This window comes from Ostrinia nubilalis, chromosome 23 (assembly GCF_963855985.1).
Source record: "Ostrinia nubilalis chromosome 23, ilOstNubi1.1, whole genome shotgun sequence".
Taxonomy (NCBI): Eukaryota; Metazoa; Arthropoda; class Insecta; order Lepidoptera; family Crambidae; genus Ostrinia; species Ostrinia nubilalis.
Window position 1 is genome coordinate 11326544 of NC_087110.1, and position 23143 is coordinate 11349686.

The following is a 23143-nucleotide window of genomic DNA, read 5'->3' on the forward strand; positions in this document are numbered from 1 at the left end:
GGTCGCGGGAAGAGCCTGGATGCGGGCAGCGCAGGACCGTTCATTGTGGAAAACCTTTGGGGAGGCCTTTGTCCAGCAGTGGACGTCATTTGGCTGAAACGAACGAACGAACTGCTTACACAAAAATAGTGACTTGTGAACTGGAGGTTACTACCAACTAGGTACTATGGTTATAAGGAACAAAATCTTGTGTAAATTAAACTAACTATTTTGTAGTGAGCTAAACCTGGTTTGGTTATAGGTTAGCACTCAGTTCACAAGTAACTTTTTTATGTAAGAAACATTTTTTTAGTGTTAATTCAGTTATTTTCCGTTATTTAACCGTGTGGTTCCGGCTGAGTAGATTATGACCACGTTCGTTAATTTCAGCCGAAAGACGTCGACTGCTGGACAAAGGCCTCCCCCAAGGATTTCCATAAAATCCAACTCTTTGCCAGACAGTTTTTTTAGGATAGCTGCCAAAGCCACGATGACCCAAACTTCATGATTCACCAACATTCTATCCTATATTGGGAGTAGGTATATGCTGACAAACTTTCAACTTTTATAGCTGGTGGTTTTAAAATGACGTAGATCTGGCGTTCACTAGCTCTTAGTCTACAAGGCTTATAATTTTAAACCTAGTTAATTTGTATCGTCGTAGTAATTAAATATTACTACGACGATACAAATTAACAAGGTAGCAGCTATCAAAAGCAGTTTTGTGTCAATGACATACGTGGCTGAAACACGTTCCTTTCAGAAGTATTAAACAATCGAACCAATTTGCGCACAACCGCCGAGCATGGGGACAAAGCAATGTGTACTAACTTGCCAAGTTTGCGGAATAGGGTGGGGCCTCAGTCACAGCGAGTTATTTTTTTTTTTGTGTAGAACAAGGCAGGTTGACCGCAATCGCATCTGATGTTAAGTGAGATGCTGACTAGGACGGTACCTACATACCTGCCTTGTAAGTGCCTATTCACTCTCGCCTTGAAAAGTCTGGGAGGATTTTGTTACTGGAGTTTATTAATAACAGAGAGGTGCATAATTTCAACGATAGATAAATATTTTTGAGCTAGTTTTTGCTCCACGTGAATTTTGCCCTCTAGAAGACTTTATTGCGCGCGTTTCTTCTTTCAAAAACATTTATATTGATTCCAACATCATTGCAGATACTGAATCAATATTACTGATTAGCAATCACGACTGGAGATTTCATTGTAATTACAAACTTTAATGTAATAATAGGCAAAAGAACGACTTGAAGTCAATAGCCGCAAAATTGATTTATACGAAAGTAAAACAGAAATATTTCACTTAGCGAAATATAAATAAGTGACTTTTTGTTTGAGTGGGCACCTGAAGAAATCTTGCTAACCTCGGTGTTTCAATAAAGTTTAGACACGGTAGGTTTTGGTTATAAAAAACGCGATTTGTAAATTGAAAGCCTACATGGAAATCATATAATATCATCATAGTAGATACATGTTCTTAAACACGTAAAAAATATGAGAATAATACAAAATTTAACTTACGAGTAGGTTAACTCTTATTAAATTTAAGGCAACGGATTTTAATGTGGTTTTCATCAAAACAAAGAGTGATCCAAAAGAAATATTTTTGATGTCTATTACATTTACGGGGTCAATTTTCTAGCGGGCAGGTTTCTAATTTATTTCAACTAAATTAAAATTAAATCCATATAATGCTACTATGTAAAATCAATGTATACTTACAAAATAGCCCCCTGCAGCTACTGAGCCCACACCAAGACCTCGCTCCAACTTGCCTCATATAAAAGGCTTTCTTCAGAAAATTTTCATATTACTTTAGTAGCGATAAGTGTAGCGCCTTTGGATACGGGAAGCAATCTCGGAAGATTTTATTACGGCTTTGAGAATCAACGGTTTTATTAGAGAACGCCTTGGTATGTTACGAAGGTCAATATAAGAGTATTTGGCTTGATTTAAGGTTTTTCAGGCTGAATAGAATAATTTGGGAAGGTGATTTTGAGATAAATAACTGGTGAAGATTCATCGCATAAAATTGTATTATATTTTTCCATAAAATTGGTCAAAAACAATATGCCATGAACGGGAGCATAACATTTTGAATGTAAATTTTATGAATTTTTCAGGTGAAAATTTCACATTGTTATTTAATAAACTAAAGAGCATTTTAGGTATTAAAGTTATATTCTATTTTTTGGCTACAATATTAATTATGATGTTTCCAAATACATTCCGAACGATTTTGATCAACTAAAGCTTTACAATACAACTTCATCTTAGGCATTCACATAGAGCTTATACCGTTTCAAAAAGCAGAAACGTTAAAAAAAACCCAAAAAAAAAGAATCACTGAATACTTTAATTTTGACGTTATATTATTACAAAAAAGGCACAATCCTAAAACTTGCTTTATTGTTTTCAGGTTAACGCTTCGGTGCCCCAGCGTACATTAATCCGGAGGTAAGTTACAAGTTGGGCGCCATTGTCGACTTTAGGGCATAGCACACTTATCAACCCGGTACCGTATTGCGTATAAAAGTCCAACAATGAAACGACTCAGCTATGACAGTGTCAAGAGTACTGTATTATTAGTTCTGATTTTTGCCACGTCGGACAACGATAAAATTATGTAATTTACAAGAGGGCGCTTAGCCTAGGCCAGACCACAGATTTTTAGTTGACCGATTGTTGGATCGGCCTGTTAATCAGTATGGAGATGTATGAAAGTGCGCACATTACACCGATTTGGTATCGGCCAATTCTTCATACAAATTAGAATCGGGACTAACTATCGGCCAACTAAAAGTCGGTGGTCTGCGTCTAGGCTTGTACTGGGTTGTTAGTTTATGATTTTTGCCACTTGACGTTTCAGAATCGTGGGACTAAAACCGTTTAGCTTTTCGCCGCGCTGTCATCTGTGAGGCGAGGCGTTTATGTTACGGTGCGGATAAGTGCGCGTTGCAGTACCAGTACGGAGTTTCATACAAAGAATACTGACCGCCTCGAGTTGATACCGTTGCGATCCGTTTCCGGGTTGATAAGTGTGCTTCGTCCTTTACAAGGCGCCATTGTCGACTTTTGCAGCGAGATTGGGCAATTCCGCGGAATGAGTTGTAAAGTTGGAAAGATTGAGTGGCGGTGCCTTTTTATCTGAGGGATAATTTGGGGGCCTCGTTTAAATGGATTCCGATGGATACTTAGTTGAAGATAGAGGGATAATAGTGACTTGGTTGATTTGGGATTATCACGTAAATGTACCTTTTTGACGTAAAAAAATTATAGATTTCATTTTGAGACGAATTTCTATGTTATTTATTGTTACTGATAAAGCCTAGATAAACGATTACAAAGAGATATTACCTTTTTCCGTGGATGTCATCATCATCATCATCATCTCAGCCATAGGACGTCCTCTGCTGAACATAGGCTAATATCGATCTTCAGGCCTCTCCAAGCCGTTTGGACAGCGTGGGGAGTGTGGGCCAAATCCTCCATTTCAATTTATTAAATTACAGGGGGCCATGCTTCTGCAGTGGAGACTAAATGACTTGAAGTTGATGATGATATTAATACAAAAAAAAACTAAAACCCAACTACGACAAAAAACGACGCTGAAAGTATAAAACAAGATTTATACAAATACATTTTGAGAATACTGAACTGAATAAAGTTGCTAATGTAGTTGCATAGTAATTTTCATGTTTGGAAAACCGCAGTCACACGTTGTCAAAGTGCTACGGTAGGTAGGTATATGTAACGTGTGACTACGCCTGTCAAAATCATAACCCTCCTTTTGCTTTGCCGTAGTCGGGTAAAAATACATTAATGCGTTTAGGCTTTAATAGTGCCTACTTACTTCATTGGAGTTTGTTTAACATTTTCTGCTATTGTCTATCACTCTTTTAGCCAATATTAGTTCGAAGCTCTCTGAGCTTCAGGTGAGCTATAACAAACTAACTCTGTCGCATTCTTTAACAAGCTAAAGACTCAAAGTGCACACCATTACACCGTCGTAGCGAGCAGTTCAAGCGAATGAGTTATTAACTTGAAATGAAAGAGTGGAACTGGAGTTCTTCGTCTTATTTACTTTTATGAAGAATTTATGGCATCGATTGTATTTTCAAAAGTTTAAAAAATCCAAGGTTTTATTTAAACTATAGACATAACGTGATATTTACGAATTACCTACATAGCTTTGTTTCTTGATAGTTTTATATTAAATTATAGATATTTGAATTATCATCATCATCTCAGCCATAGGACGTCCACTGCTGAACATAGGCCTCCCCCAACGCTTTCCATGTTGCCCGGTTGGTAGCGGCCTGCGTCCAGCGCCTTCCTGCTACCTTTATGATATCGTCTGATATTTGTTGAATTGCGAGAAATAAAATTGGCGCCGCCAATAGATGGCGCTATCTGTATATTAGCTCGCAGTAGTGTATTACTTCATAGCTTGCGACTCTAGATTTTATAGCATGTGTGTGTTGTATTGTTAGTGTTGTTTAAGCTTTTAACGGGCATAACAAGTGATAATTTTTCATTGGTTGTGGACCTTAAGACAAGGAAATAAAGTTCAAAATATGGTGGGAACTGTTTTCCTACTGGCGTATAAACTGCTTAACTATAATAATAAACTGTAATACACGCGTATTTATATACAGCAACAACTATGTGCTTCTAATTCATACAGAAGTAGGTATCCCTTCGAAATTAATCAAGCTCTGAGTTATTAACGAAACGCTGAATGTCTGTACATAAGTAAACTTTAAACAGTAGGTTCTCTAATTCTAATTACATGGCTTAATTTACATATAACTTTACATAAGATTGGCACTAAATAGAATGCTCGTTGAGTTAGCTGTCATATTCAGATTCCTGATAATTTAACGTTTTTAGTAAGCACCAATGATTGCGCTTATGAAGTCGCACAGGAGGGTAGTAAATAATCCGTAAATACTTTGAATAAAAGAAACAAAATATTTTGGTCAATCAGTAATGAAAAGAAAAAAAATCAAGAAGATATTGACGATCAAATATGAAAAAATTTAAACGTAAAACACGGGTAGTACGAAAAGATTGTAATAATCTGGTGGTATTTTTTTTGATATTGTACAGACGACGGCGCGTCAAGGTAAATACTGTGGGCTCTCATGCAGTTGTGATAGAAGGACATTTACAACAAAAATGGGTGCTGTCGTCAAGCTAAATAGGCTGGTTTTAGAATCGCGCTGACCGCTCGCTGATTGTCGGCGCTGACAGATCAATATGTACCTATGTCATTGAAGGGAACGTTCCTGAGTGACGCTGATCGCTCGGCGCCTACGCTTCATACATTTCGGCTGTCAGCGCTGACGGTCAGCGTACGTCAGCGTGACTCTAAAACCAGCCATACTGTGACATCTTTTTTAGTTTCAAATCTGCTAATTCATCGTACAACTAAAGGTTAACCTACTCCACCTTGCGCTGACGTAGTCGTTTCAGTCGAGTTTATAGTATTGCCACGATTAAGTATTCCGGAGAGATCTTCCCTTGAATTTATTAGCTATCGGAGGTACAATGTTTGTAATACAGGGTGCTTCGTTTTCCTTACAATTTGTAACAATATTATTCTCCTTAGAATTTTAATTCTTCAATAACATGTATGATAAAGTCCGGTCGCCGAGCAGAGAGAATTCCGCCCAATGACCGAAAGCTACCCATCCTTATCGCTCGCGTGTAATTGTATGGGTCATTGGACGAAATTCTATCTGCTCGGCGACCGGACTTTAGTGGTAAGACTGGAAGACCGGGCTGGAAGACGTGGTTTGGGCAGGCATCCTACTAGGTGGACAGACGATCTGGTAAATGCCTGTATGCTGGCAGCGCAGGATCAAGAAAAGAAAAGATGTTACAGACAAATAAACAGACTTAAAGTAAGCTATGGACAATAATCATTGAGGTATCTTCTATTCAATTAATTAAAATAATGTTTATTAAAATAGATTATCTCTATTGAACCTGCATCAAAGTAAACGCAAGGGAAAACATTAAATGAATGTTGACAAAATTAAATTAAAGTACTTTTGGAACAGCCGTCAAATTGTTAATTGGTATCAAATTGAACAGATATTGGACCTGACCTACAGAGGGCGGCAGGATCGATTACATTATCTACAAAACAAAGTGAGTGGGTGTCTGTCTGTAACATTTATTGTTTTTGATAGTAAAAAGAAAATGTTTCTAGCTATACTCTGTTTTAGAAATTACGTTTGTTATTTCAGAATACTTTAGTGTTAAAAACTGGTGTTTTTTGTGTGATAAAACGTAGTGAAATAAAAATAAAATATCGACCATGATAAAAAGAACTCTGGCACGGTTAATAGTCTTTAAGTTTTATTTCACACAGATCTTAACTCCTCAGGTTGTTTAGAAGGGATCGCTTTTTAGCCTTAAGACCGCCTAGCCACGTTGGTAGTTAGATTTGCTGACCAATAACAAAAAGGTAATTGATAAACTATTTATGTAATTTGTAACTGTTTTTCTATAAAATTCATTTATAGAAATACAAGCATATTAGTTGCTTTGGGAATGGATGGCGCTGTGTGAAATTGTCCAAAGATAACTTAAAATCCCTACTGATATTATAAATCCGAAAGTAACTTTGTCTGTTTGTCTGTGTCGCTTTCACGCCTAAACCACTGAACCGATTTTGATGAAATTTGGCATAGTAATAGTTTGAGTCCCGGGAAAGGACATATGATAGTTTTTATCCTCGTTTTTAACAGACAAACACGCGGGCGAAGCCGCAGCCGAAAAGCTAGTAAAATATAAACGAACCACTAAGTAATATGATATTTATTATTTAATTTACGGTCACAATATATAAGTAAGTAAAACCCAAACAAACCAGGGAATTTCAATGAGTCATACTAGGGCAGGAGGGCGAAGAAGAGGGCTTTAAATTACTCGAAGTGCTTCGTAATTGATGATTTTGTTTTTGTTTATTACCCACACTTAAGGTATTAAACGCTTTGAAAACAAACGACTCACTTTAAAACATTGTAACTAGCTTTTGTCCACGGCTTCGTCCGACATTTAATTTGTCACGGATCATTATAAATTACAGCCTATATGTTATTCTGGTGTATAAATAAATAGCTTTGTCCGCGACTTCGTACGCGTGAAAATAGTTTGAATAATATTTCCCTTTCGCAACATTTTTCTTTACTGCTCTGCCCCTATTGGCTGTAGGGTGGTGTTATATAACTTAAAGCCTTCCTCGATAAATGGGCTATCTAACACAAAAATAATTTTTCAAATCGGATCGGTAGATCCTGCGATAACCGCGTTCAAACAAACAAAGAAACTCTTTGTAGTATAGATTTTGTTGGATTTTAAGCTGAAAATAATAATGGTACTATCTAAATCCAGATTCTGTTGTTAAAATAACGTTTGATTAGTTTCAGACCAATTTGTTTGGATAGGCTGTTCATAGTTTGTGTATAAAGTATGAGCTTCTAGAATTTCTGATTTTAGAATATGTTTTCACTATTTCTGATAAAGTCTGATAGATATGAGTCAAATTGAGAGGTCACCTAAAAATTAGGGATTGATGGTGAAAATGGGCATATGAGACAAATATGCGAATATCAGGCTTCTCCAATCAGTCTGGCCAGCGTGGTGAGTGTAGACCAGTGGTTCGTAACCGGTGGTCCGCGGACCACTGGTGGTCCCTGGAGGCATTCCAAGTGGTCTACGAAGACATCGTAATTAACAAGTGAAGTGACGTGATGAGTCGAGTCAACACAACGCAAACGGCGTACAGTGGGCGAGAAATCGACCTGCCCTTTCATAGGATTTAAAAAATATATAAGTGGTCCCTGACAAGACAGTAAATTCGGTAAAATGGTCCCTCGTGACTTAAAGATTAAGAACCACTGGTGTGGACCAAACCCTCAATTTAGAGGATCGTGCTCCTGCAGACTGAATGATCTGATGATGATGATTGTATTATTTTATTTTCTACTCCTTTTACCTCAAAAAGATTTATCGTAAGGCTGTAAATCGTCTGTTTATTTGGGTAATACACTTATTACACATTTTTGCTAATACTTCCTTGTAGCGAATTATTAGCAATTGTGCTTACGTACCCTTAAATAATGGCCGGAACAGCAAAAACGAGCTGGAAACTCGGACCTTTCGTTACGCAACAGTAGGGTGGCCATGGCCATATCGGTATTATTTTTATTTTATTTGGGCGGATAAGTTTTTTTATGCACAACTAGCGGCCGCCCGCGACTTCGTACGCGTGGATCCCGTTTTACCCCCTTCATCTATCTTACGCGCGGTTTAGATTTTTTCATACAAATGTTTTTTCCCGCTAATTCCCGTTCCCGTGGGAATTTTGCAATATCCTGTTGTAACTAAGCTTTAAGTTTACTAAGGTACCTGCATGCCAAATTTCAAGAGTCTAACTTAAGCGGTTTAGATTTTTCATACAAAAGGATTTTCCCGCTAATTCCCGTTCCCGTGGGAATTCCTAAGTATACTATAACCTGCCCAGGAGTATAAAAAAATCCGTCGAGTAGTCTTTGTTTCTATAATGAACATAGGTACAGACAGACAGACAGACAGGCAAAAATTTTACTGATTGCATTTTTGGCATCAGTATCGATCACTAATCACCCCCTGATAGTTATTATGAAAATATATTTCATGTACAGAATTGATCTCTCTACAGATTTATTATATGTATAGATGAAGCAGGTATTTGACTGCAATCGCACCTAGGATGGTACATACCTGCCCTGTAAGTGCCTATTCACTCTCGCCTTGAAAATGTCCAGAATATAGTGATAGTCCCGGATTAGATTTCATCTCTATTATATGAATGCAGTTATGTTCTCTTCTTACTTTTCACGTCTCTACCTAACTTCCAGAATCCACAGATTGGCTGCCAATAAAACTCAAAATTATTATGTCTGTGTAGCTACGATCTAGATACAATCTTGACCTGCAATAAAACCCAACATATTGTATTGGACTGGCAAATTTAAACTGTCACTGCATGCACTGGCAAAAAATAGCAGGACTGCGAAGAAAAGAGTCAATTCCATTCAGTTTAAAATTGATGATAAGAACAGACAATCGTAAATGTAGTAGAAGTAGAAGAACGACTTTGCAGTAGTGTATTTTACTTTAATCGGTTTTGATTAATTAAGCAAAGTCGGCAAGGTTTGATTAAATGGATCTTATCGAGACAATGAAATTAATTAATTTTAAAGAATCAATCAAAAGGCTTGGATTTTATATCAAAGATTTACGACGAAAATCTCATCATGAGAATCTTATCTTTTATTTGATTTGTTTGTCTGCTTACACAACCCAAACTATGGCCACCCTAACCACACTGAAAACATGACAGCTAAGCGGCGGTCCGCTTGTTATTTTTTCTCTCAGTTACGCCAACAAACAAGGGTGTTTTATCGGGAAACTTCGCTGTAGTTTGACGTCGGCCATTATTTTGAGGAGCTCTCCTGTAATTGCCCTGACTGTATTGAGATATAAGCGTTTGTTCTTTTGGAATGTGATAATTTCCCTGCGTGATCGAATCAGAAATGAGAAAGTCAAGTGGCGGGACACATAGTTCGTAGAGCACGCGGCTGCGTGCTTGCAATTAATTTACGTTAGATGTGCTCGCTAGCGACTACGTAAAAAAATGACATTAAATAAATTACAAATTGTACAGCGGCTACTTTCAAGAACTAAAATCTTCATAGATTTTTTTGACGCAGTTGCTAACGAGCACACCTAACGTAAACTCATGGCACTGATGGCCGCTGGGGCAGAAAAGTTCTCGAATGGCGATCACGGGCCGGAAGACATGTGGACCGACGATTTAGTAAAGGTTGCGGGAAAAGCCTGGATGCGGGCAGCGCAGGACCATTATGGAAATCCTTGGAGGAGGCCTTTGTCCAGCAGTGGACGTAATTTGGCTGAAACGAACGAATCGTTGTTTCAAGTTGTTCAATGATCTAACTTTTGACCATGGTTCCCCACATTAATTTCTGTTAGTTACACAAGTCAGAAAAAGTAATTTATTTTCTGCAAATAGGCTTTTGAAATAGATACATTATCGCACATGTATTCCTTTAAAAATCTGCATAAAAACTGTCCAAAGTCTTTCCCTGGATCATAATAAACTATCTCTAGTTAAAATTCCATCAAAGTTTAATAGCTTTTGCATGAAAGAATAACAAACATCCATCTATCCATCCTCACAAAGTTGAATACACATTTACTCGTAATATTATACCGGTATTCGGGTTTTATAGACTCTATGGAGAGTGTGCTCTAGAGATTCATAAGCTTTGCATCTTCAAACCACTAGTCGTTATGTGGATAATATTATTATCATTATAATACTCGTGTGCTCGAATTATCCACTCATAATCCTGTGAAGCATAATTAATGTCCAATGTCCATGCTAGTTAGTGTTATGAATGTAAAAGTAATTCGTCATTCTGTTTGTATGATACGTTTTCTAAACCAAATTAATTTGTTCTTTTTTGGATCGAGCAATTGGATAAGTTTGGTATAGAGATAGATGTAACCTACAGATAAAGCACTAAATAAATTAGATGTACTAAGATAATATAGGCTACTTTTACAATAAAAGTAGCCTATATTATCTTATATTATATTATCTTATATACTGGATCTTAAGGGTATGAATTGAAATGTATGATAAAAATTTCTTAAGAAAATACCACGCCAAGTACCAGCCATCTGAAGTCTAGTTAATAATTCAACTAAGTTATTTCAGGACTTGAACAAGATCCACAAAAATATAAGATTAAACGTGTAATTTAAATCCAAATCTCTTTTACATTTTCTTTACAAGGAATGCGAAATAAACCCAGTTTTTCGTGACTTTACTCGGACAAATAAGTTTCGTATAATAAAGAGTCTGCTGAGATAATGGATTGCGTTTTGGAGACGAAAAAATTCGATGTCGAAAGTTCGCGCGATTGTGGCACTCTCGCGAACGACGAAACAAATGAAAACAACTTTTTAGGGGTTCCGTATAATAAAATAATAGGATCTAGTAAAACTACTATATTAGTTAATCTTTGACTATTAGAAAGTTTTTGTTCTTGAGCGGGTGACAAAAATTAGACGGTGAAAAAGGTTTTCTAAGATTTTTTATGATAAATGAAAATCCAAAATTAATTTATTCTGAGTAGGTACATTCAATATCAATAATTATAGTAGGTGTAAATAACGTTTGTTTAATAATATTACGCGTTAAGAATTTCCCGATAATTTTCAGAAGGTACAAAAGTTTATTCCTTCATATTTGGAGGAAGGAAACCTATAAAGAGAAAGAAGCCTCTTGTTACTGATATACTAAAATTTCCAGAATCCTGAAAAGGTTTAATTAAACAAATTTTAATAGGCATTTTAACGTAATTTCAGAGAAACTCCAAAGATCAAGCCCCTTTCAATTATTCTGAAAGGCATACTTAGAAACTTTTTGTCCTGTGAGACCTAGCTTCTCATTGAGAGATTCTTAGCTTAATTAGCAAAAGATACGTAATTAATTCAAGTATAGGCGCACACTAGGCGACACGCGACAGCGACAGCTCGGCGACTAGACGCATAATCTAGTCAATTTCATATTATACTAGCGAGTAGCGACCGCTCGCGACTTCGTACGCGTGGATCCCGTTTTACCCCTTTAGGGGTTGAATTTTGCAAAAACAGTCTTAGTGAGCACCTACGTTCTAAAAGGAACCACCATGCAAACATTTGAGACTCCTAGCACTTATAGTTTTTGAGATTTCGTGATGAGTGAGTGAGTCAGTCAGTCAATCAGTCGGTGTCTTTTCGCTTTTATAAATTTACTAGCGGCCGCCCGCGACTTCGTACGCGTGGATCCAGTTTTACCCCCTTCATCTATCTTACGCGGTTTAGATTTTTTCATACAAATGTTTTTTCCCGCTAACTCTCGTTCCCGTGGGAATTTTGCTAACTTAAGCGGTTTAGATTTTTCATACAAAAGGATTTTCCCGCTATTTCCCGTTCCCGGGGGAATTTCGGGAATTCCTTTCTTAGTGCACCTCTATTACGGTACCTAAGCTACGTCCCTTACAAATTTCTAGTGCCTACGTTTAGCCGCTTAGGCTGTGCGTTGGTCTGTCAGTCAGTCAGTTTCTCCTTTTATATATTTATAGAAGATATAGATTAGCTTGTCGTCGCGACTCCGCGACTCTGACGCTAAGTGTGCGAAGCTTTGAACAAAATATATGAAATTGTCGTCAGCCTGTCGGTCGTCGCGTCTAAGTTGCCTGTCGCTGTCGCGTGTCGCCTAGTGTGCGCCTACGCTAAGATTTCTGTGTTTTATTAGGCCAAAAGATAAACTTTGTTTTATGTTTACTAAGTTTTCTTAGGAATTCTGATGCTACCAGGTGTTTCTTGAAGTTGATTTGCTATTCAGTCGTGAAGTTCAAGTTTTGCTTAGTTTAGTAAACTTTGGTTTTGTTTATTCCTAATTATTGGAAATAATTACAAGTTTTGTTGGGAATTGGGTCAGTTATGTATTCTGTAACTCAATAGTTCATCATAGATTGAAATATTCTTATAACGTGTGGGGAACATGTAAGCATTTTCTTAGTGTTATTTCGTCGTCGTCGTTTCAGCCAAATGACGTCCACTGCTGGACAAAGGCCTCCCCCAAGGTTTTCCACGTGTGTTATTTCATTCAAATATTATTAAATGAAATGATGTCAGTGAGAAATAAATTGCAAGCCAATCTATCCATTAAATTCAAATTCATTTATTTTGCAAGTAGGCTTTTAAAAAGCTCTTTTATTCGTCCTAGTATTACTTAGTACAATAATATTGTAAAATCTCTTTTATTCTCAGTGTTGCTTTATTTATATTTAGGTGTCGGTTCGATCAAAACGAAGCGGAACCCTAAAAAGTTTGTCTTTTTAAACATGGCGTTCTGATGTCTCATTAATCTTGTATTACAACTGGGGATTGCTTTATTGCAAATTTTTTATTGGTTTCGTTTTTAGAATGATTAAGTACGTGCCTCTTTGCTTTGAAGGTAAATTAGAAATTTTCGCATGGAGATTACAACGAATTGTGTTGATTACTTTTTTATGGAAAGTAATGAGATGCCCTTGGGAGGGCTCAGCTGTCGACCGGAGGCAGATTGTGATAATCGTTAGTGAAAAGTAGCCTAAAGACACTTCAGAACTGTTGCTGAGAATCACTAGAGAATAATTCTTATTGGCTGATAAATACGATCTAAAAGTTACCCTCGTGTCATTTAAAGTTCTGTGTGCTTGCTTACCATGAGTATAGGTACGTTAGGTGTGCTAACTCGCTAGCGACTGCGTAAAAAAATGACATTAAATGTATGACATATTTGTGTAACGCCCCTAGCGGCTACTTTCAAGAAATAAAATCTTCATAGATTTTTTTGACGTACTCGCTAGCGAGCACATCTAACGTAAACTCATGGTAAGCACACTGGTTGGTTTTGATTAGATCCAACTGTATATTCTAGACTAGTAAAACAAAATGTTGTTAAATAACTTTTTTGGCATAAAAACACCTACTTATACCTATATCAGAAGTTCAGAACTACATAATATGTAGGATTGCAGGGTAGCCCTAGTTTACGCTCCAGATCGCAGAAAATTAAAATACACTGGCCTGCAAAACTAAGTATCATACTTTTGAAATTCATTTGTTTTCTAAACTATACAAGTACCTAGTGTTTGACATTTAAAATAAAAAAACGTTTCATCAAACGTATATCGCGAAAGTATGTTTTCTGTAAAGTTATTGCAATTTTAAAAGCGATACTTAGTTTTGCAGACTAGTGTATATGTTACTTTAGAAGAGCTGACTTCAAAAGCAAACAGTCCTGCAGAAGATTCATTTACGATCTGTCATTAAATTATGTCCAAATACCCTCAGAATACAGAATAGGTAAAACCTTGGACAGAAAGCTGGTTAATAATAATCCCTTTGTTATTAGATCCCTTCAATTTGCTATCAAATTATGATACCATAGTTAACCCTTCGGGCGGGTGCTACAATCGATTTTATTCGACGGTCCAATAGGCCCATCGTAAATTGTGTTAGGGTTACGGCGATAGAGGGTTAACATCTAGTCGACAGGTTTTACACCTGTATATTATTGGGCAGGTAAAAAATTGCACGGATTCCCTTTGCAAGGGTTTTTTGTGCGTCGAACTTGTGATAAAATTGGTGAAAATATCTACTGGACAAAAAAAGGTTGCGCTGAGACAAAATAATCAAAGAAAGAGCATTTTAACAAAAATCTAATTGTTTAAATTATTTTATATTCTATGTTCCTATATTCCTCTACTAGCTTTCCGCCCGCGGCTTCGCCCGCGTCGAATTTTGTCTGTCATAGAATATTGCGCGCGTCCCTGTTTCAAAAATCGGGATAAAAACTATCCTATGTCCTTCCCCGGGACTCAAACTATCTCTATGCCTGTTTTCATCAAAATCGGTTTAGTGGTTTAGGCGTGAAAGTGAGGCAGACAGACAGACAGGCAGACAGACAAACAGACAGACAGGGTTACATTCGCATTTATAATATTAGTATAGATGTCTATGACATTCACATTCGTCATAGGTAATTCCGAACTTATTCTTTCAACTTCAGTAAATAACTGGCTGGCAGAAGTGACAGATTGACCTTTATTTGAAATCACGTCAACCTTGTCAGTTTTATCAATATCTCCACATTTTCCTGAATTTATTTCCACCTCTGCATCTGTCTGCATCCTGGATTGCAGTGTCGATAAGAAAATGCTGGGATTTAGAGAAGAAATATTGCATTGGAGGTATCGTAAGTTCACTGAAGTCAATCTTTCTTCATCACTGCAGTAGTTTGCATTCAGTGTGCAGTTTATATTGTAATAATTTATCTGGCACAAATAAATAATTGTATTCTCTTGATCTTCAAGTGCTTCAACAAACTTACCGGCAGAAAACTTTATGTTAACACCCTAACAGGGTCATCATGACACGATCGGGTCTTCTGAAATTCCATCCGAGCAACGTCCTGAATACAGGGTGTCCCATAAATTAAGGCTAAGTAAATGCAGTTTCTTGCACCGCATCTTCTCACTAATCACTTTTCAGTAGGGATTGCCTAAAGCTTAAAGCCTACGAAAGTCGTAGATCTATTTTGGATTATGGAGATATTAAAATTAATTGCTGTAGGTGTTGCTCATTTCGAAACTTTAAAAAGTCACAAATAGAAATGGTAATTCATAGGATATAAAATTAAACCAAAATTGATAAAAAAATCTAGATCTCGTGTTTCGAAGATGGGACTTTTAATTTTTATAGACATTGTGTGATTTTTGACGGCTATCAGTATTGTCTTTAATTTTCAAGACACCCTGTATGAAAATAAACACGATCCACCATCAAAGGCTGTAGTAGGAGTAGTTCTGTCTTAGTTCTGGAGTAGGGAAGTACCGAAGTATTTACTCATGCGAGTACATGCATAGCATAAGTTTGTGCCCAGGCTTCGCATGGTGGGTTTTGGTGACTCCAAATAAACTCTACTGAGTAGTAATTTTGCTTTGTTATAATGCGAACAGGACTGGAATACGCTGCCTGCTGCTGTCTTTCCTAAACACTATAATCCGGGACTTTCAAGGCGAGAGTGAATAGGCACTTACAGGGCAGATACCAGACTGCATCTCACTTAACACCAGGTGCGATTGCGGCCAAATACCCGCCTTGTCATGCATAAAAAAATGTCACAAAGACTCCAAAAATATCTTCTACTGAGTAATTTATAGATTTGATATATTGGTAGTTTCTATTGTAGCTCTTGTGTAGCCAGGATCAAGAAGTTTGTCCGAGGGGAAAGTTAAGTATCTTTAGATCCAAAACGATGAATTGGAACGTTATTTGGATTGCAATTAACTTATTTGTATGCAAACTTTGGGAGTATTCCACGGAATAATATGCTTACTACTTACTTAAGGTCCTATGTCCCCTAGATGAAAGTGCGCCGCCAAGTTTGCGCCATGTTATATATATACAAGTATATTTGCCAAATATACGCCATATAAATAGATCAATAGCTCCAAGGCTGCAAACAATGAGATATACAACGATACATGTCCCGCGCGGGAACCGAACGGCATAACGACGCGCGCAAATTGCGTTATCCCTTTAGCAGAATCCGAAGGAACGTGTTTATGTTGACAATTTCTCGGTAGAGGGCGTCGGGGTTAAGTTATAAGATTTTGTGTCCAAGCTTGAAATAGAAAACATTTTTAATGTGTTCTTCTTCACCATTGCAAAAAAAAACTCACCTGTCTAAAATCATCGATAGAAGTTTATCACGGCGAGCATTAACAACAGCAACTTGGATAGCCAGGCGGCCTGCTTCGGTGGACCGTTGATCTGGTGAAGGTTGCGGGAAGCATTTTAATGCCAGCAGCGCAAGATTACCAAGGTGAGACCTTTATCCAGCAGTGGAGTTTCTGTCTGAAACGACGAAGTAAAAATCACAAAAAAAATCCAAAATAACCTTGTTTACCGCGTCCGCTTCTAAATAGACCTTTCCCCCATTTATTAAGACAGTCCTTGTGAAAAAGTCCCGCCTTATCAGTTGTCATATCTCCCTAGGAAAATGCATTTCACCATGTTTTCCTCGAGGGGGAGGATATCAGTAATTCTTGTAATGAGATGTTATTTTTACTTCTGACAATGTTTAATTTTTTCCCGGAAAAGAAATATTCGCTCGTGAATGTTCTTCATTATGTTTTGGTGTACGATTTACATTTTTATGTACATTCCGGTTTATGTGGGCCGGTATTTTGGCACAGTAATGAGGAATTTGAATTGTAATTTGGCTAATTTGTAAATTGTGGGGCATAGAAATTTTGGATGGACAATTTCTTTTGTTCGAATTTTGTTTTGTTTCTGTCACTTGTTCACGTCATTACATTGTTAAATTATAGGTACATACTAATAATCAATCTAGAACTATTTTCGTCATCATCATCATCATTTCAGCCACAGGACTTTTCATTGACTTGATCAATTGGAACAAAAATAAGGTTTGGCAAACTGAAACAAAATTAAGATTTGACTAATCTTTTGCATTGATTGACAAATTAGAACCAAAATGTGCGGTTAAAACACGCTTGATCAATTCTAACTTTATTTATACTTGACGAGTAAGTTCCTAATCATGTCCACAGCTGAACATAGGCTTTTCTCAATGATTTCCATTTTGACCTGTTGGCAGTGGCCTGCATCCGGCGCATTCCTTCTACCTTTTGAGGTCTTCTCCACCTTTTTAGAATTACGTAATCATTCAGGCAACCTCTTTCTTAAAGCAATTATACCTACTTTGTGAGAATAATGCAATAATTTTCCAATGCGATTATAAAAAAACACTTTTAGGACATTAAAATGCAATAAATTTAGTTATAGTAATTTCATGTATGCGTGTTTGTCTTGTTGGTTGTCCTAATAAATAAAATAAAATAAAATAAAATAAATAAATAAATAAAACTCAATAAAATGGTTATAGTCCCCAAACTGTCATATTATTTTCGTTCCCCTCGCTATGTGCACCAATATATCCTTGTCATCACGGTTTATGTACGCATATCGCAGAGCAAAAGTGTATCCACAACACCGCACGCGCCAATCGCTCCCCAGAGCGGACGGACATGGTCGCAATATTGTCACAGTACAGTTAGACGGAGGATTTAATAGAAATGTTTTGGACTAGCTGTTAGCCCGGACTATGTCTGTATTACCTTTGACATTAGGTTCCTGTTTATGAAAATGCAGTCAAAATCTTTTAGGGCACTGAGTCTTTTTTTACGCCTTTGAATTACTCTGGTTCCTACTTTCCAATCATGGAGTAGTGTAGTTTCTAATTTGTCTGATACCTACATCATCAAAAGTCTACTTCAGTCTACTGCTGGAGCCTCCCCTGATCTTTTGGTCTGAACATCAACTATTGTTTTCCGATCTGAACCAGGTACTTGTATATTATGACATCGCTATTTTGCTGAAGAGTTTCATACACTACGCTTGTCTTAAAAGATAAGAGACGTCTAGCCACTCTTCTTGTTCTATGGGTCAGAGTATTTCGACCAGATCTATCCTGGTGTACGTACCATAGGTACAGGGCAGAAGTTAAAATGTTCCAATAAGTGCAGAAGGACTACAATTTTGTTTTAAATCTCACCTAATACTTCCTTAGATACCAAAGCGTTAACCTTGATCAGCCAGCTGTTTCATCATCATCATTTCAGCCATAGAACGTCCACTGCTGAACATAGGCCTCCCCCAATGCATTCCACGTTGGTCGATTGGTAGCAGCCTGCGTCCAGCGCTCCCCTGCTACCTTTACGATGTCGTCGGTCCATAGCCAGCTGCTTAGTGCAAAAGTAAAACAATATTTTGTTGCAAAAGCTTGTTTATTACAACTACCCAAGACAACACATTATAATCCTTGATACAGTGGAAAAGTATAGCAAAAGTATGTAATATTTGCTACACCGCGCGCCCAACGGCTCCCTAGAGACAGGAGACGTGGATCACTTATTGCGGTATGATTTGCGATGTTTGGCCCATAAGTAAGGGTCGGTAGAGGTCATTGGTTTATCTTGCTGGAGGGCTTCCCACTCTTTACTTGTCCAGACTGATAGCAGACTTCATGCTTTGTTGATTAGGGTGCCTAACCGAGTGGTTATGTTTTTGAGTAGAAACCCTGAAATTTTTTTACTCTAAATGTGCCATAGGAACTTCTAATCTTCCACTATGTGCAGCAAGACTATAATTATTGTTGAAAATGTCACCTAATACTACCTTAGATACCAAAGCGTTAACGTTGATCAGCCAGCTGTTTCATCATCATCATTTCAGCCATAGAACGTCCACTGCTGAACATAGGCCTCCCCCAATGCATTCCACGTTGGTCGATTGGTAGCGGCCTGCGTCCAGCGCTTCCTTGCTACCTTTACGATGTCGTCGGTCTATAGCCAGCTTAGTGCAAAAGTAAAGCAATATTTTGTTGCAGAAGCTTGTTTATTACAACTACCCAAGACACCACAATATTATCCTTGATACAGTGGAAAAGTATAGCAAAAGTATGTAATATTCGCTACACCGCGCGCCCAACGGCTCCCTAGAGGCATGGGACGTGGACCACTTATTGCGGTCTGATTTGCGATGTTTGGCGACCTTGACTGAAATGCAGGGTGTTTTATGGAAACAAACAATCAAATCTGTCCTGTTTATTAACAGTCAGTCACGAGAACAGAGATCATCATCATCATCATCATCTCAGCCATAGGACGTCCACTGCTGAACATAGGCCTCCCCCAATGCTTTCCATGTTACCCGGTTGGTAGCGGCCTGCGTCCAGCGCTTTCCTGCTACCTTTATGATGTCGTCGGTCCACCTTGTGAGTGGACGTCCTACGCTGCGTTTTTCGATACTTGTGAAAAAACAGATAATTATTTCGAATTGGCTTGTCCACTTGATCAATGAAAAATCTGTTCACCTGGGTGAATTAATTCCTAGTGAACAAAAGCGAATGCTTTAGTCGATTCTCCTGGAAAATGAAACTGGGTGAAAAGGTTCCGAGGTGAAATGAGGACACTAAAAGATCCACTTTGTTCACCTGGGTGATTCACTAAACCATTATTAAAATTTGATTTATCAAATAAAGTCCGAATTTGAAGTAGCATTACAAGGCCCAACTTTGCAGAACTTAAACATAGATCGGAGTATGGGACGTTTAAACGTCCATTGAAATACCTATCTATGATGACTGATTAAATTAAAAGCTTACACTTTTGTTGAAGTAATTTTTAGTTTTAAAAACTAATTAACTGAAACTCTGTTTCATAACTAAGATTTAACAGAAAGGGCAAATCCTTCTCTACGCACGGGGCGTTATAAAATGGCTTTACATTATGATCATCATCATCATTTCAGCCATAGGACGTCCACTGCTGAACATAGGCCTCCCCTAATGATTTTATACATTACTACATTATGATAATGTTCATATTATCATTCGTTAACAAGGGAGGTTACATCGTTTCCAAACAAATTCTTCTCCTTAGGCTTTTGGTAGTGAAAAAAATAATCCAAACCAAGATAATAATATATGCCGTCTCATCGTGCCACAATAATTCGGGGAGACGGCCATTGTTGCGGTATAGGGTAGATAATTTCCCCGGACATTTTCCTTGAACGGCGACTGCCAATCAAATATTTTGTATCCCCTACGATAGATGTGTCAAGCACTGAACAGAAAATACATGTTGATTACGTCATTTTGATAAGAGATGGCGCTATATTGTGTCAAGCACTAAACAGAAAATACAAGTTGATTACGTTATTTTGATAAGAGATGGCGCTATATGTCAAGCACTGAACAGAAAGTACAAGTTGATTACGTTATTTTGATAAGAGATGGCGCTGTGCGCTTTTAGTTCGCGAAATTGTTTGTAGATCGTCGCGTTGCTGATTGTTTCTGGATTGAACTAAGCCTGATTAAAAGAGTTTTCGTTACATTATCTACACAGGTAGTCTTAATATAACTGTTTTAAATATTATTCACTTAAATGATTTTCTGCAAAACTTTTGTTTTTGACACTGGCTCAAATCACAGGCCTGCAAAATGAGCGTCATAACTTCCTCTCTGGAATTTGATAGCTGATTCTAAGGTATTTTGGTGCGCTGATTACGAATATGTACTTAGTTTTTCTCCATCACCTCCAGATTTTTCAAAAAAGGTACAAATAGAAAATAGGAAAAAAATCTCAAATTTTCACATAAAAAATATATATTTAAAGAAGTACATTACTTTTAACTTAAAAAACTACTAAAATATAATAACAACTTATTACTGGTCTAAATCACATGTAAATTTTATTTGTAGAACCTAGTCCTTTTTTCCTGGAAGCATCGGTTGTGCGATTTTCGCTTAAATTTCCGGTTTGGATCGTCGAGCTTCAATAACCAACAATAGTCCGCCATCATGCTAGTATTCCATCTTCCTTGATACCGGACTTCAAGCTCTTTCTAATCTTAGTAAAATATTTTGCCTTGTTTTTCGTTAACTGACTGATTGACTTCTGGGAAGTAATCAATGTGCGAATTAAGGAAATGAAGTTCAATGCTCATATTACAACCCATTACACCAAAATTTGTAATCATTTTGGCCACTATTTCTTTATAATCGAAGCATAGGCATATCCATAGCATAGGCGAAACGATTTTAAAGCAATTTTTCTGTCCTTTTGACCACTTGCGAAGTTCTAATAAACAAGTCGTACAAGTTTTATGAGGAGTTCAAGTTTTGTCTTGGTTACTTAAAACGTATCCAAAATAACTCTTGTAAATATTTTTCACAAGGTCTGTAATACTGTTTCGTTGTTTTATCACCATAAATTTCCCGCAAATATTACAAAAAACTATTCGGAGAATTTAAACAACTTCGCGATGATATTTTAAAGTTTAGGCCGCAATTCAACTGTTAATTTTCTAAATCAGTGCGGGCACTAATACAAAAACCCTTTGGTTTATCTTTATTACACCCTTTCCTAATAATATTTACATTAATTAGGTAATATTACCTAATTATTATGTATGCATGAGCTTATTACAAAATTAAGCCAAAATACCCCTTTTTCGACATGTTTAATGCGAATTACTTATACTCATTATGTAGTAATTAACAAATTACTTATTTGCATTAATTTCTATGTCCCCTTACACTTATTAAATGCAATAAAAATTAAGCTGAAGTAATTTAATGACATTTTATAAATTTTAGAATGTAAGCGCTCATACATTTTTGAGCAAAATCTTAAATATTCAATATCAAAAAATCCTGATGTGATGGATTTTTTTTATTATTTTTCTCGTTATCAGCACATCAGAAACTATAGAAAACGTTACTCAGATTTCAAAGAGGAAAACCATTGCAGACCTGTGTTATGATTCTTTACTAGTACGTAGACTCTTTTCAAGGTCTCTCGCTCATTCATACACGTCCTAAGTAGGTAGGCTTGCTCTACCACCACTTTGGGGACATCCTACTAGTAACTACCGAGAATGCTCTGAGGGCTTAGTGTAAGTTTACATCAAAAGTCGTCACTAGTCAGCGCGTAGAAAATGACATTAAATGTATGACGGATTGTACAGCGCCCCTAGCGGAAACTTTCAAGGACTAAAATTTTCATGTATTTTTTATACGCGCTCACTAATGAGGACGATTGTTAATGAAGTATAGTGAGATGTGTGACACCAATTTTGTAAGAAAACTGTCATCAAACATCTCACGAGCTTGTCACTCAGTCACGTACATCCTCACATGTTTCTCGCCACACTTACACGAGAAAGAAATCAATCGCCACAAAGCGGGTAACGTGGACAAGATTGAGGATGTACCCGTTTGGTGGGGGGTAAATAACGACCGCCATAATGTGGGGGAGGGGGGATCTGCTAGATTTGTTCCGTGATAAGAATTGCGACTAGTAGGTTACTGTCGAGTTGAGTACAAACGATTTCATATCGGCGATTTCTTGAAAGAATGTTGCATGGACAGGTTTGAATTCGCACTTGGATATGTTAGGAAAAAGGAACAGTACATACTATGGAGGATCTATGTAATAAATAACGGTCTTGATAATTATAAACAGGATAGATTTGATTGTTTGTTTGTATTGAATAAGGTTTGTAGGTAGGTAATAAGGAAACTACTGGACCGATTTTTTTTCTTTATTAAAGAAACAAACAGCATGAATTGATACATGTGAACTTAAAAACAAAAACAGTACAGTAGCCTAATCAGTTTCCACAGATAAACCTTATAAGTTAATCGAAAGTTATGCAGAGTGCGAGCAACTTAAAATCACAAAAAATGCACAACAAAACGTTACATTCATAAGTGGACTGAAAAATTTGGAAAATCCTTCACCATTAGAATACTACATTATCCCTGATGAACATAGACGGTACGAAGTTCGCCAGGTCAGCTAGTTTGAGATTAGGAGTTGAATGCAAAAAATATTTCAATAGCAACATGAATTTGAGAGAAAATTCAGTCTAAC

At 37.1% G+C, this 23143-nt stretch overlaps 1 protein-coding gene across 1 annotated transcript in view; it reads left to right on the forward strand.

Moving 5' to 3' along the window:
* LOC135083170 (ADAMTS-like protein 3) overlaps nt 1-23143 on the forward strand; it is a 428341-nt gene that overhangs the window by 63851 nt on the left and 341347 nt on the right. Inside the window, exon 2 of the mRNA XM_063977905.1 lies at nt 2416-2453. The gene's annotated coding sequence lies outside the window, so the exon portion shown is untranslated. The remainder of the gene's footprint in view (nt 1-2415; nt 2454-23143) is intronic.